The following is a 13,514-nucleotide window of genomic DNA, read 5'->3' as shown; positions in this document are numbered from 1 at the left end:
TGATAAATGTATGTTGACTGATTGACTGAAAATTTGAGATTCTTATCAATTATCCATATGTAGATTTCTTAAGGATAAAATGAACATGAAGAACAAAATTATGATTTTATCCAAAAATATTCAAATATAGCGACTTGCCTTGGGAAACACAATCACTAATTAATTGGGAGGAGAACTAAAACTCAAGTTTAACTTTAAGTTTTAAACCCTTAGGTCAGCTCTTTATCCATTATATCACATCAATTCTGTACCTAGTCTACATGTGCTTATTTGTTTACATGCTGATTTCCCTTTAATAGAAGGTAAGGTCCTTGAGGTTAAGGACTGTTTCATTTTTTTTTCATTGTATATCCCCAACATATAGAACAGTTCCTGGCACATAATAGGAAATTTATAAAGATTTGTGGCAAAAAGGGAAAGCAGAAAAAGAAGGAAGGAAGGAAGGAAGGAAGGGAAGAAAGAAGGAAGGGAGTGAGGGAGGGAAAGAGAATAAAGGGAGGGAAGGCAAAGATTGGGAACTGAAAAGAATGAAGTGAAATAGAGAAGGAAGAAAGGAAAAGGATGGAGCAAGAAAAAGAGAAAGGAAAGAAGGGAGGAGATAAGGGTTTTTTTAATTTGAATTTTCTAATTCCTCCAACTACCTACTTCATTTTTGTCTGTGTAAACTTAACTATTTTATCGTTATTTAGGCAGCAACTAATGAGTTGGTCTCAACTGCTTTCCCCAAACATAAACAAGCAAACTCCCTAAACTTCTGTAGCTACTCTTCACTTCCATGGTTCATGAAAAATAGTTACTTGCTACATAGCATGAATATCGTTGAGTTTTATAGACCTCTATCACTCCACCTAAGATGGAAGAGAAATGAATCTCTGTATTATTTATTTGGATGGGCTTGATTATAAATGTGATGGCTCTTTTAAAAAAAAATTCCTAAAGAATATAAATGACGAAATGTCATGAATTCTGAGAATAAAATTGTCTCCTCTTTATTTCTCTTTTTTACAGTCCTGAAGAGGGAGAAAAAGACCTCAACATATTATAACATCTCCCTTCTCCCCACCCTAGGCAAAATCTTTCTTACCCCATCTGCCAATCCAAATGTTAAATTGTAGAAACAACCATGAAATGGCCCTCTTGTTAGCTCAACTATAGCAGTGGTTTTTCATGAAAACACAAACTATTACTACAAAACAGAGTAGACATCTGGTATTCAGTCTGGAAAAAACACACACATACATACAACTTAAAAGAAATGGATCAGGAGAAAAAGAGAGGAGAAACTAAAGTGCCATAGTTAATATTGATTCTGGAACATGGCATATTGATAACACATCCTGCAAACAATAGTCAATGTGAACCAGGCTCTATATCAATGCAGAAGGGATTTTTGAAGACTTGTCTAGAGACAAAGGATGAAATCGATGACCAATTTCCTAGTCTTGACTCTAGTAAGCAAGGTGGTGTGGTGGAAAGAGTGCTGACTTTGAAGTCAGAAGAGATGTGGGTTCAAATTTTACCTTTGCTGCTTATGAGATATATAACCATGGATAAATCATTTACACTCTGTGAACTTCAGTTTCCTCATGAATAACATGACTGAGCCACCTCTAAAGGAATACAGTTAATTTAAATGAAATATAGTTTATTTAAATGATCATTTGCCAAGAATTAGAGGCAGAAAATATGCTAGTGTATGCTAATTATTGAATATCAAGGGCAGCTGAGTGGCACAGTAGAGAAAGTACCAGGCCTGAAGTCAGTAAGATTATTCTTCCTGAGTTCAAATCTAGCCTCAGACACTCCTAGCTGCGTGACCTTGAGCAAGTTATTTAACCCTGTTTGCCTCAGTTTCTCATCCATTAAATGAGTTTGAGAAGGTAATGGCAAACCACTCCAGGATCTTTGACTAGAAAACCCCAAATGGGGTCACAAGGAGTCTGAATCTAAAATGACTGAACAATACAACAATTAAGGAGAGACACCCAGGAGATTTATGAATGACATTAGGGGAAAAGAAGCATCAGAAAGAATTAGAGGGATTTGAATATGGCAGAGAGAAGCCAGTGAATTGCCTGAGCTCTCTTGTTCTCTGAAAAAGAACACTAATTCAAGCCTCTGGACAGATTCTAAAATGACAGAACCTGGAAAGAGACAGAAAGACACAGTCTTCCAACCAAAGATAATTTAGAAGACTTCAGGAAAGTTCGACCTCACTCAGGCAAAAGGGAGGCACAGCACACCACAAAGCAGCTCAGTGTGGAGGGGGTCAGGGCAAGTGAGCAGGAAGCTGTAGGCCACAGCCGAGCAACTAAGGCCCTGGGATCCTGGCTCAGCATTCGGGTGGCAAAGGAGGCCAGTGGTGAAACCCACCAGCAACAGCTGAGAGGGCAGGCTGCCAGCTAGAGGGCCACCCATAGGACACGCGTGACTAATGCTGGACCATCCCAGCACACTGGGAGCAAGCCCAGGGCAGGGGGAAAGAAAAGTTTAGACCAATTTCCCTAATGAATATTGATACAAAAATCTCAAATAAGATATTAGCAAGGAGATTACAGCAAGTGAACACCAGGATAATACACTATGACCAGGTGGGATTTATATCAGGAATACAGGGCTGGTTCAACATTAGGAAAACTAGTAATGCAATCAGCCACATCAATAAGAAAACTAACCAAAATCATATGATTATCTCAATAGATGCAGAGAAAGCTTTTGATAAAATATAGCACTCGTTCCTAATAAAAACACCGGAGAGCTTAAGAATAGGAGGCGCTTTCCTTAAAATAATAAGCAATATCTACTTAAAACCATCAGCAAGCATTAGGAGAGGAAGGAATAGTTTACCCCTCAGATCTTTGGAAAGAAGAACAGCTTGTGACAATATAATGAAATGCAAAATGGATGATTTTGATTACATTAAATTAAAAAGGTTTTGTACAAACAGAAGCAATGCATCCAAAATTAGAAGGGAGGCAGAAAGCTGGGAAACAATTTTATGGCCAGTACTTCTGATAAAGGCCTCATTTCTACAATATATAGGGAACTAAATCAAATTTCTAAGAATTCAAGTCATTCCCCAGTTGAGGAATGGTCAAAGGATATGAACAGGCAGTGTTCTGATGAAGAAATCAAAGCTATCTATTGCCATATGAAAAAATGCTCTAAATCACTATTGACTAGAGAAATGCAAATTAAAACAACTCTGAGGTATCACCTGACACCTATCAGATTGGCTAAAATGACAAAAAAGGAAAATAATAAATGTTGGAGAAGCTGTGGAAAAATTGGAACACTAATGCATTGTTGGTGGAGCTGTGAACTGATCCAACCATTCTGGAGAGCAATTTGGAATTATGCCCAAAGGGCTATAAAGTTGTGCATACCTTTTGACCCAGCAATACCATTATTGGGTCTTTTCACCAAAGAGATCAAACAAAAGGGAAAAGGACCCACATGTACAAAAATATTTATAGCTGCTCTTTTTCTGGTGGCAAGGAATTGGAAATTGAGGGTGTAGGAACCAATTTTTAATAGGGGAGTGTTAGCTATGCGGCTTACCACATTGTTGGGGCAAGGAAGGAAACCGACAGCCTCCCTCAAAAACAGAACATTATTTATTAACAAGAATGAACTTAAAAACACAAGCAAGATCAGTAGAATTAAGGGAAAGGTAATAAAATGGGGGAAGGGAAATGATACAACCTGAATAAGAACACCACCCAGGAATCAGCTGAGAACACATGGTTATGTCCTGTTGCCTTCTAGCTTCAAACTAGAATGGCAAAACTCCTTCCTTCTTCCTAGCAGACCCCAGGTTGACCACACACAACCCTAAGCTAATTGGCTGGCAGCCCTGACTGACAGTCACATGACTGTCCTCACTATGCTTCCAGTCATTGTAATTTTGCTAGACCCATGTAGGCGGCTGTGAGTGGTGATGACATGAGGTGCTAGCACCATGGTGACAGCTACAACCAGTGGATGTAGCATCATGCCATTTATGGAGGTCCTGTGCCTGAGCCCCAGGCCAGTGTGTGCACAGGGTTTTTTTAAATTCTAGCCAAAAGATGGGGTCATAAAAACCTCAAATAACAATTAATTCTTTAGAAGGGGCTTCCCATCAATTGGAGAATGGCTGAACAAGTTGTGGTCTATGAATGTAATGGAATTCTATTGTACTGTAAGAAACAATGAGCAGGCAGATTCCAGAGAAACCTGGAAGGACTTGCATGAACTGATGATGAGTGAGATGAGTAGAACCAGGATAACATTGTACACAGTATCATCAACATTATGTGTTGATCAACTGTGATAGACTGGATTCTTCTCAGCAATACAGTGGTACAAGATAGTTCCAGAGGATTCATGATGGAGAAGGCTCTCCAAATCCAGAAAACAAACAAACAAACAAACTGTGGAATATCCATGTAGATGGAAACATACTATTTATTTTGTTTTTGGTGCTGTTTTTTTTTTCTTTTTTGAGGTTTTTCCTTTTTGGCTCTGATTCTTCACTTATAACATGACTAATGCAGAAATATGTTTAATGTTATTGTACATATATAACCTGTATCACAATAATAGCTGTCTTGGGGAGGGAGAAAAATTTGAAACTAGAAATAAAAAAAAATGTTGAAAACTATCTCTACATATAATTGGAAAATTAAAAAAAGACTTTTATAATTTAAAAAAAAGAATTAAAGGGATATGAGGAGAGAGTATTGAAGCTTAAGAAATATCATGTACTATGCTGAACTGTTAGGAGGGAGTTAATGAATGCACTACAAACCTATGCGCCCCTTAGTTTTCAGCTAAAGCTACAGAAGTTCCATGCAATACTTTGATGGATCTTTTGGAAGATATTTCATGACTATAGAAAAATGAAAATGAAATGAATTCTTTTGAAAATGAAATGAAAGCCACAGTGTGTATGTGTATGTATATACATATGTGTATGTGTAAGTGTATCCACAGAGGACCAACAGTGATCTTAGATAAGTCACATCATCTCTCTATTATTCATCAAGGCCTATATCTATAAAATAGAGATAATTTCACCATCTACTTTTTTTGAGCCATGGAAAGGAAAACAATTTGTAAAATGTATGTAGGAAGGAAGAAAGGAAAAAAAGCATGGAATAAACACAGTGCCAATTGATACAAAGACTGACTTCCCTTACACTAAAGGAGCTTGCATTCTAATAATGAAAGCAACACCTGTAGGAGAATGGTTGTTAAGAAGAATATGTTGGTCCAAGAATATATAGGGGCAGTAAGTGAATCCATTGATTGATAGAGCTCATAAACACAAAAATTGAAATAGTAACATGAAAAATTCACACATCTTTGAAATATTGAAGTACACACATGCACAACCATACACATACACACAAATACTTGAAGACAATTATCTTCTTGTTTCTTGGGATCTCTAAAGCCTCATCACCTGACAATGACTGGCATATAATAGGTGCTCAATACATGTTTCCTGGATAGTTACATTTGTTCACTCTCTAGTCAAACTACTTTATTCAACAGAGCCCAGAAAGCTCATGACCCACCCAAAGTTACAGGATTTACCAATATATTTCTAGATCCCCAGTGTCTTAGTTTCTGATACAGTGCTCTTTGTATTACAGATGATTTTTCAGGCTTGCCACAGTATTCCCAATTCTAATGACACCTCTTTACCAATTATTTGACTATGTCTTTCATGATCATATATTACTTTAAAAATGAAAATGAAACACATTATTTTGAAAACAAAAGTGGTCAAGAGATTAAAGGGAATAATCAAATTGTTTATATGACGAGGCTTTGTAATACCATCAATATGGCTACTTCATATGGTGAGGCTGATCCCAATCACCTCACAAATTAGGAGGAAGTCTTTACAAGTTTCTACGGCTGAACATCGAACTCAACAAATTATTATTTTTAAATTTTCTATAATCGAGGCCTAACAGAAGATATTTGGATTGAAAATCTCTCAAAGAAATAGTCTTATTCTCAGCAAGCTTAGATTTTACTGGAAAGTGAAATTTCACCAAGTGAAATTAATCAATCAATAAAACTGTATTTATTCACCACCTATTATGTATCATGCATTGTGCTAGGTAGTGGGGCTACAAGTATATTGAAACCTCTGTTTGCAAGAGGTTTGCATTCTAATAGGAGAGACATGAACATTTAAAAATATGTATAGTTTAAAGGAAAGTTTGATACGTATACATATATGTGTATATACACATATGTATTATACACACACATATGTGTATATATACACACACACACATTCAATATCTACATCAATATTATTTTTCAGTCATTTTTCACTTCTGTCCAACTCTTCATGATGCCAAGTGGGGTTTTCTTGGTAAAGATACTGGAATGATTTGCCATTTCATTTCCTTCTCCAGCTCATTTATAGATGAGGAAACTAAAGCAAAAAGGGTTAAGTGCTTTGCCCAGCATCACACAACTAATAAGTGTCTGAAATAAGTACATACAAAGGAATACACTCTCCACCTTTTTAAAGGTGGAAAGTAATAGCTACTGGTGGATTGCATATCAGAAAAGATTTTGTACAGGGGATGAAAGCTGTGCTTTTCAGTGTGCTAATGGTAAAGATGTAGTATATTCCAGGCATCCAGGCATGAGTATGGTGGTGGTAGAATGGGACTTGTGCAAAGGCAAAGACAAAAACTTGGGATGTCATGTTTAAGAAATGGCTAGTGGGCCAGTTTGTTGAAACAGAGTTTCTGTGAGGGATAGAAATATGAAATAATCCTGGGTACAAGCCAATTTGTGGTGGGATGTTAATGCCATACTCGAAATATGGTATTTTATCTAGGAATCAACAATTTGTTGTTGAACCTCCCCAAACTTGTTTGAGTTTATCCTCAGATGATGGGAATCTAGTCAGTCATTAGGCTTGTGTTTGAAGCTGTTATAGGTAGGTAGGACATGTCAGAAAGAACTCTCTGTCTGCAGAGGTATGGGGAACCCATGTCTATATACACTAATTTTTTTAAAGTATGGAACCTATGCAAAATAAATAAATTTGGTAATGCATATACTCTACTCATTTAGCAACTACCAAAAGAAAAGTCTCCAGCTATTTTCTTGATAATACATATTTTCCTGGTACTAGGTTCAGAGGAGTCCTGAGATCTAACACAATGGAACCCATGCACAGTTAAATTTGGTTAAATTGGCTTTACTGAGGGATGCATGGCAAATAAAGTTAATCTTTAAATATCCCTATGTCAAAGGGTCTTAAATATTTTTGTGTCAGGGACTCCCTTGGCAGTCTAGTGAAGTCTTAACAGACATGTTCTCAAAATGTTCTTAGAAGAATAAAATAAAATAAAAATTATTGCAAAAGAAAACAATTATACTGAAATTCTTTTATCAATATTTTTGGAAATTCATCTTTGTAGGTTAAAAATGCATGTCTTAAGTAGGCGTACATGGCCTAGTCCCTCTTTCTCAGTAAATCCTGAATCTTAAGGATGTGATAGATGGTTCAAGAATTTGCCTGATTTACACTTCTATCAGAGCAATGGGCTCAACTCCCTTTGGGTGGTGAATAATGTTTGACCCTTAAATATGGTGTCTAGGGATATGATCACTTGCTTAAGAATAGAAATTACTTCCTTCTTTTTCAAACGCGTGTATGCAAGCTCAAATCCATAATCCCAGTGTTAAATTCAATATGGAGCAAATAGTAGATGATGATGAGATGATACTTACTCTCTGATTAATTGACTTAAAAAGAGCTCAATCCTTCTCACTTAGTATTAACCCTGAAGAATATTCCCCACACTATGAAGTCAAATTAGAAGATATATTTCCATGAAGTAAGGGATAAATGTAGAACCAGAGAAACTATAACCATTTGTAGATCATAGAGGCTTCTAACTACACACATCTAAGTATATACTTTATATGTTATATGGTAATAGAAATTTGATGATTTTTGATTCTTTGAAGATCAGGTTATAGTTGAAATATATGCATGTATGTATATGTATATAATATTTATATGTAACATTAATTTATATTATTTATAATATACGATTATATATTATATAACATTAATGTATAACCTAAAATAATTAATGTATAATAATGTACAGTATACAATAGATAATATAATATATAATGTTCTTTTAAAATACATACATATTATTTGTTTGTTTAGTTATTTTGCATAGGTTCTTCCTAGTTTTTAAAAAAATTGCAGCATAGACATAGGTGTGCATTCCCAAAATGTTTGCAGGCAGAGATATACACACATATTTATACCATATACAAATGTTTATCTCAGCACAAATATGCAAGTAGGAATCAGCAACAGCTGATAATGTACATATTCATATACATATATCAGTATATATGCTTAAAAATGCATATTTATCTCACTATTTTTGTCTATCTACATATCTATCCATATACCTTCCTTTGACTATACATGGACTTGGAAGTATACAAAACAATCCATTCTTATATTTTTCTATAGCTCATGCCTCATGCAGACTTAATTACAATGGTCATTTGAATAATATGCCAACTGTATATTTTACATTAACTTGTTATAAATTATTTTTCCTGTCTCATACCTAGGGATACATAAAATATCCTTTTGCCCGTTTGAATTTTTCTAGATTTATGTTTCTTTGTCCTCCTCCTTTTTCAATTAATTATTTTGTTTATTTTTTATTCCTCTTTTTAGACCTGAAGGCCAAAGAATAATTGGTAAGGGTTATTGATCGTGTTCACCACTAGTTTCATAAGTTGGTTGCTAAAATTGTCTTTTCTCTTCTACTTGGCACATTGAAATTCAGAGTATGTCCCTTGGCTCATCATATAAGGAAAATAAAGTGGCACCAAGAAGCAGTTAATGTGGGCCGAGCAGAAGGTCTGGCATGCAACGTGGCAGCATCAGGACCCTCAGCAGGGGTTGCAAGGATCCGAGGCTGATCACGAGCACCATGTCAGGCTTCCAACCTGTCCCAGCCACTCCTGGGCTAGGGAAGGCTGCTTCTGGTTTGATTAATATCCCATCAAATGTTCTGTCCTTGTAAGATTTCATTCCACTACCATAAGGTCAAAGAAGTGTTTCCCTTCCGCCTATAAACTTTAATGCCTGCCCATAGATTATTAGTGGCCTGTAGATTTCAGATGTTCTCTCAGTGAATCACAAGGAGTCAAATTCCTTTTGATTTAGCAGATGAACTGTGAAGTGAAAAAGGATACACCCAGAGAAATGACAAATAAAAAGCAAATAATTTACAAGTAGGAATCTATGGCTTTGGAGAGAAATTAGCTTCTACCTACAAAACATGCTGTCTCTGCTACCTGATCTATGCTAGTATTTCAGCCTTTAGCTAATTTTAATGACTGTGATTTTAATTACTTTAATTTTAATTTAATTTGGAAACAGCATAAACTAGCAGATAGAGGGCTAGATGTGGGTTTGAGAAAATTTGGCTTCCCACCTTAGAAATTTCATAATTATGTTACCTAGGAAAATCATTTAACATCTCATGGCCTCAGTTTTGCTTATCTGTAAAGTAGGGATTAAAAACATCTGCCTCATAGGATTGCTGTTAGTCACAGATTTAATAATATGCTTATTATAGGACTGGAGTACTGCAGATTTAGAACTAGAAGGGAATGTGGAGGCCATCTAGTCTAGCTCCCTCATTTTATTGAAGAGGTAGCAAAGGAAGGTTAAGTGACTTACCCAAGATAACCTACGTAGCATCTGGGGCACGAGGTTAGCTCAGGCATTCCTGACTTCAAGTCCAAAACGATATCGCGTATATTCTGCTATTTCAGTATAAAGTGGGGATCCTTAACCTGGAAGTCTACCAACCCCAAAGAGGTATGTTGGTAAAATCAGGAGTCCTTGAACTTGAATGGGGGAAATGATATTTTTTGCTAATCTTTCATTGAAGTTTAGCATTTCCTTCCATTAAAAAACAAACAAACATTCTAATAAAGGGTCTAGACTTCACATAACTGGCAAAGTAACTGACAAAACAATCAAGGTTAAGAACTTCTGTTTTAAATCCTTTTCAAACTTGGACACACTATATACTATCAGCTATTATTGTTAATAATGATGATGGTGGTGGTGACGGTGATGATGATGTGGTGATACCTCTAACAGGTTGGGTGAAGCACCTCATATAAATTTATGGGAGGAAACAGATGAGATTTCCAGATAACGACAGACATAGATGGTTTACAGTATACACTAATTGAAGAAAATAGGAAATAACCCATACACGAAATGTATTGTCATTATTATTATTATTATTGAAATGATAATTGTGGTTAGGGTTATGATTACTATAATCATCTTTATCATCAAATGCTATGATTCCATTGGAAGAAAACTTCACAGGATTTTGCATTTAGCTCAGTGTCTGTGATTTCTGAAATCTGATATTATGATGTGAGTTGGGTAAATAAGAATTGCATAATTCATTTATATTGTGAACACTGTACTGGTATAGGGGGAAATTTTGCATTTAGAGTTGCTTAAAACTTCTTTTATAATCATTATCATGAAAAAACATTATCAAAATCAAAACACTTTTTTTAATTAATGAAGAAGGGCATTTGCAATATTAATCATGCTGTGTCACCAGCTGCAAGGTAATTTGTTCTCCTTCAGGTTTGTGCCTCAATGGAATGTACTGAAAGAGAAAGCAGGTATATGGTTTGTAGGAGTGAGCTGCATTAATGCTTCAATAGTTAGCATAAGAATCTCTAGCAGGCATTCATAGGCAGTAATCAAGATTCGTTAGTGACATGAAATAAAAAGATTTTCCTTGGGCATTTATTTACTTCTTTATTAGCTCACTCATTTATTTATTTATTTTGTGGAAAGGGTTGGGAGGCAAGAGAGATCATAGATCCCTATAGTAAAGACATTAGAAATTCAAGGGCACAAAAGTATATTAGGAAATATACTGATTTGAAAACTAAGAAACCTGGGTTCTGTTCCCGAATCTACCATTGGTGAATGGCAAGGTTTTGGCCCTACATCTGGGCTTTTTAAAATGAAGAACCTTGACTAGATACTTCAATAAATTTAATAACTCACCAAACATTAAACACCTAGTATGAACAAAGACAAAACAGAGCCCTCCCTACCCTCCAAAAGCTTATATTTTACCAGTTGGGGAAATAGCAAGTACTCATATAGCATTTAGAAAATCCTACATGAGGCACAATCATAGGATAATTTTAATGAAATAGTGAGTGGGTTAAGGGGAATATGAGAAAAAATGGAGAGAAAGTTGAGAGTGGGATGGTGGAAGACTTTAAATGTTAAGCTAAGGAAAATTTCTGAGTAAGGGAGTGATGCAATCTAGGAATATAATAAGGGGTAGCTAGGTGGTTCAGTGGATAAAGCACTGGCCTTGGATTCAGGAAGACCTGAGTTCAAATCCAGCCTCAAACACTTGACACTTAACTAGCTGTGTGACTCTGGGCAAGTCACTTAACACTCATTGCCTTACAAAAACAAAAACAAAACAAAACAAAAAGAATATAATACTATTACTAATAACAATATCAACTAGTATTTACATAGTGCTTTAAGATTCATAAAGATTTTTGCAAATATTAGCCTATTTCATATTTATGACAACCCTGAGAGTTAGGTGCTATGATTGTTTCCATTTTATAGATAAGGAAACTGATACTGAGTGAAGATAAGTGAATTGATGGGAGGATATAAAGTGGCACAAGGTGAAAAAGCATGTGTTGGTTATCTTATAAACAACTTGAGAGAACCTCCAGATTAATCAGATTGTAGACACATTGAAATAGACATTTTCCAGGTTATTCTATATGGGTATAATTCATGGACTATCACCATCTTGAGAAAATATTAAATAGTAGAAGACAAAAAAGCAAGATAGATACAGAGATAGGTAGATAGGTAGATAGGTAGATAGGTAGATAGGTAGATAGATAGATAGATAGATAGATAGATAGATAGATAGATAGATAGATAAACGATGTCTGAAAACAATCTTCTGTGCATTACCAACAATGCCTTACATCCAAGAAGTGACTTAAAATATATAATTGAAGATGTGGATAAGTGGATAAAAAAGGTTAACTGGTCATGTAGTAAGACAGTAGGACAACCAATGGATATGCTGAGGTTTTCTTTGGTATTCACAAAATGAAAGGAAGAATTATTGACTTTGGATAAGATTTTCCCACCTCCTGATCTCTTCTGGATTTTCATCATGCTTTCCAGAATCTCATCATCCCATAAGATCGTATCAACTCTGAAACATACCTCCTCAACACCCTTGCACTTACCTCTCTCTGATTGGAGAGAGTGGAGAGTAGACATCAGATAAGTCCTTCCACATCCTCCATTTAAGGATGGCACCCAAGGCAGTCATGTCATCATTTCCCATGAGGCTGCAAGACTTCATCATACTCCTACCCCAGGAACCTTCTCTTCTTGCTTTTTTGTTGTTGTTTTGTTTTGGTTTTTGGTGTGCCCTTATATCCATCATATATACACATGAAGATCAAAGCCTGTATAAAAGTATGAATATATCAATGTCTATATAGTTATAACTAGAGGTATAGAGGTAGATACATAGATATCTATAGAAAGCATAGAGATATTACAAAGGAATTTCCTATGACAATGCAATAAATTTGTGGGGCTTTTTAAAAGGCAGGGGAAAACATGATATATTTTAGAGTACTTTACATCCAAAATTGTGAAAAAGATATATTGTTAAAAATAGAATTATTGATAATGAGATAGTGCTAAATATTACCCAAACAAATAGAGGCATAATGTAAGGATGCCCAATCTCTGCAATATTATTTGACACAGTTCTAGACTTGCTAGCAAAAGCAATGAAGCAAGAAAAAGGAATTAAAGGCAAAAGCATTGAAAATACAAAACTATCCTTACATTAAGACAATATAATTTTTTACTTAGAAAACGCCACAGAATCTATAAAGACATTAAGTGAGAAAGTTAATACATACTGTGGAGCTGGATGCAAAATAAATCATTAGCATTTCTATGCAGAAATAGCAAAATTCAAGAGAAAATAATAGAAAGGGATATATATTTAAAATTAAAAGGAAATGAATAAAACATCTAGGAAGCAATCTACTAAGACATAATTTTGCAATAAACATATGAATATAATTTTAAAAACATTCATTAATGAAATAAAGCATGCCATACATAACTGAATAATGATTTCTCATAGACTGACCCTCTTAATATCAAAAAATGATGATCACCAAAATTAATTTACAAATATAGAGTTCCAGTGCTTAATACCACACATCTTAGAGTTTTCTTTAGAAAGCTAGACAAAAGAACAAAATTCATTTGGAAAAGCAAAGAATCTCAGCAGAAATAATAAGCACCAAGAAGGAATGAAGGAGAAATATCATTTCCAGGCATTAACCATGACATAAAAAAGCTAGGTGGCACA

The sequence above is a fragment of the Dromiciops gliroides genome, chromosome 6, assembly GCF_019393635.1.
Source record: "Dromiciops gliroides isolate mDroGli1 chromosome 6, mDroGli1.pri, whole genome shotgun sequence".
Classification (NCBI taxonomy): domain Eukaryota; kingdom Metazoa; phylum Chordata; class Mammalia; order Microbiotheria; family Microbiotheriidae; genus Dromiciops; species Dromiciops gliroides.
This window is presented reverse-complemented; position numbering follows the sequence as displayed.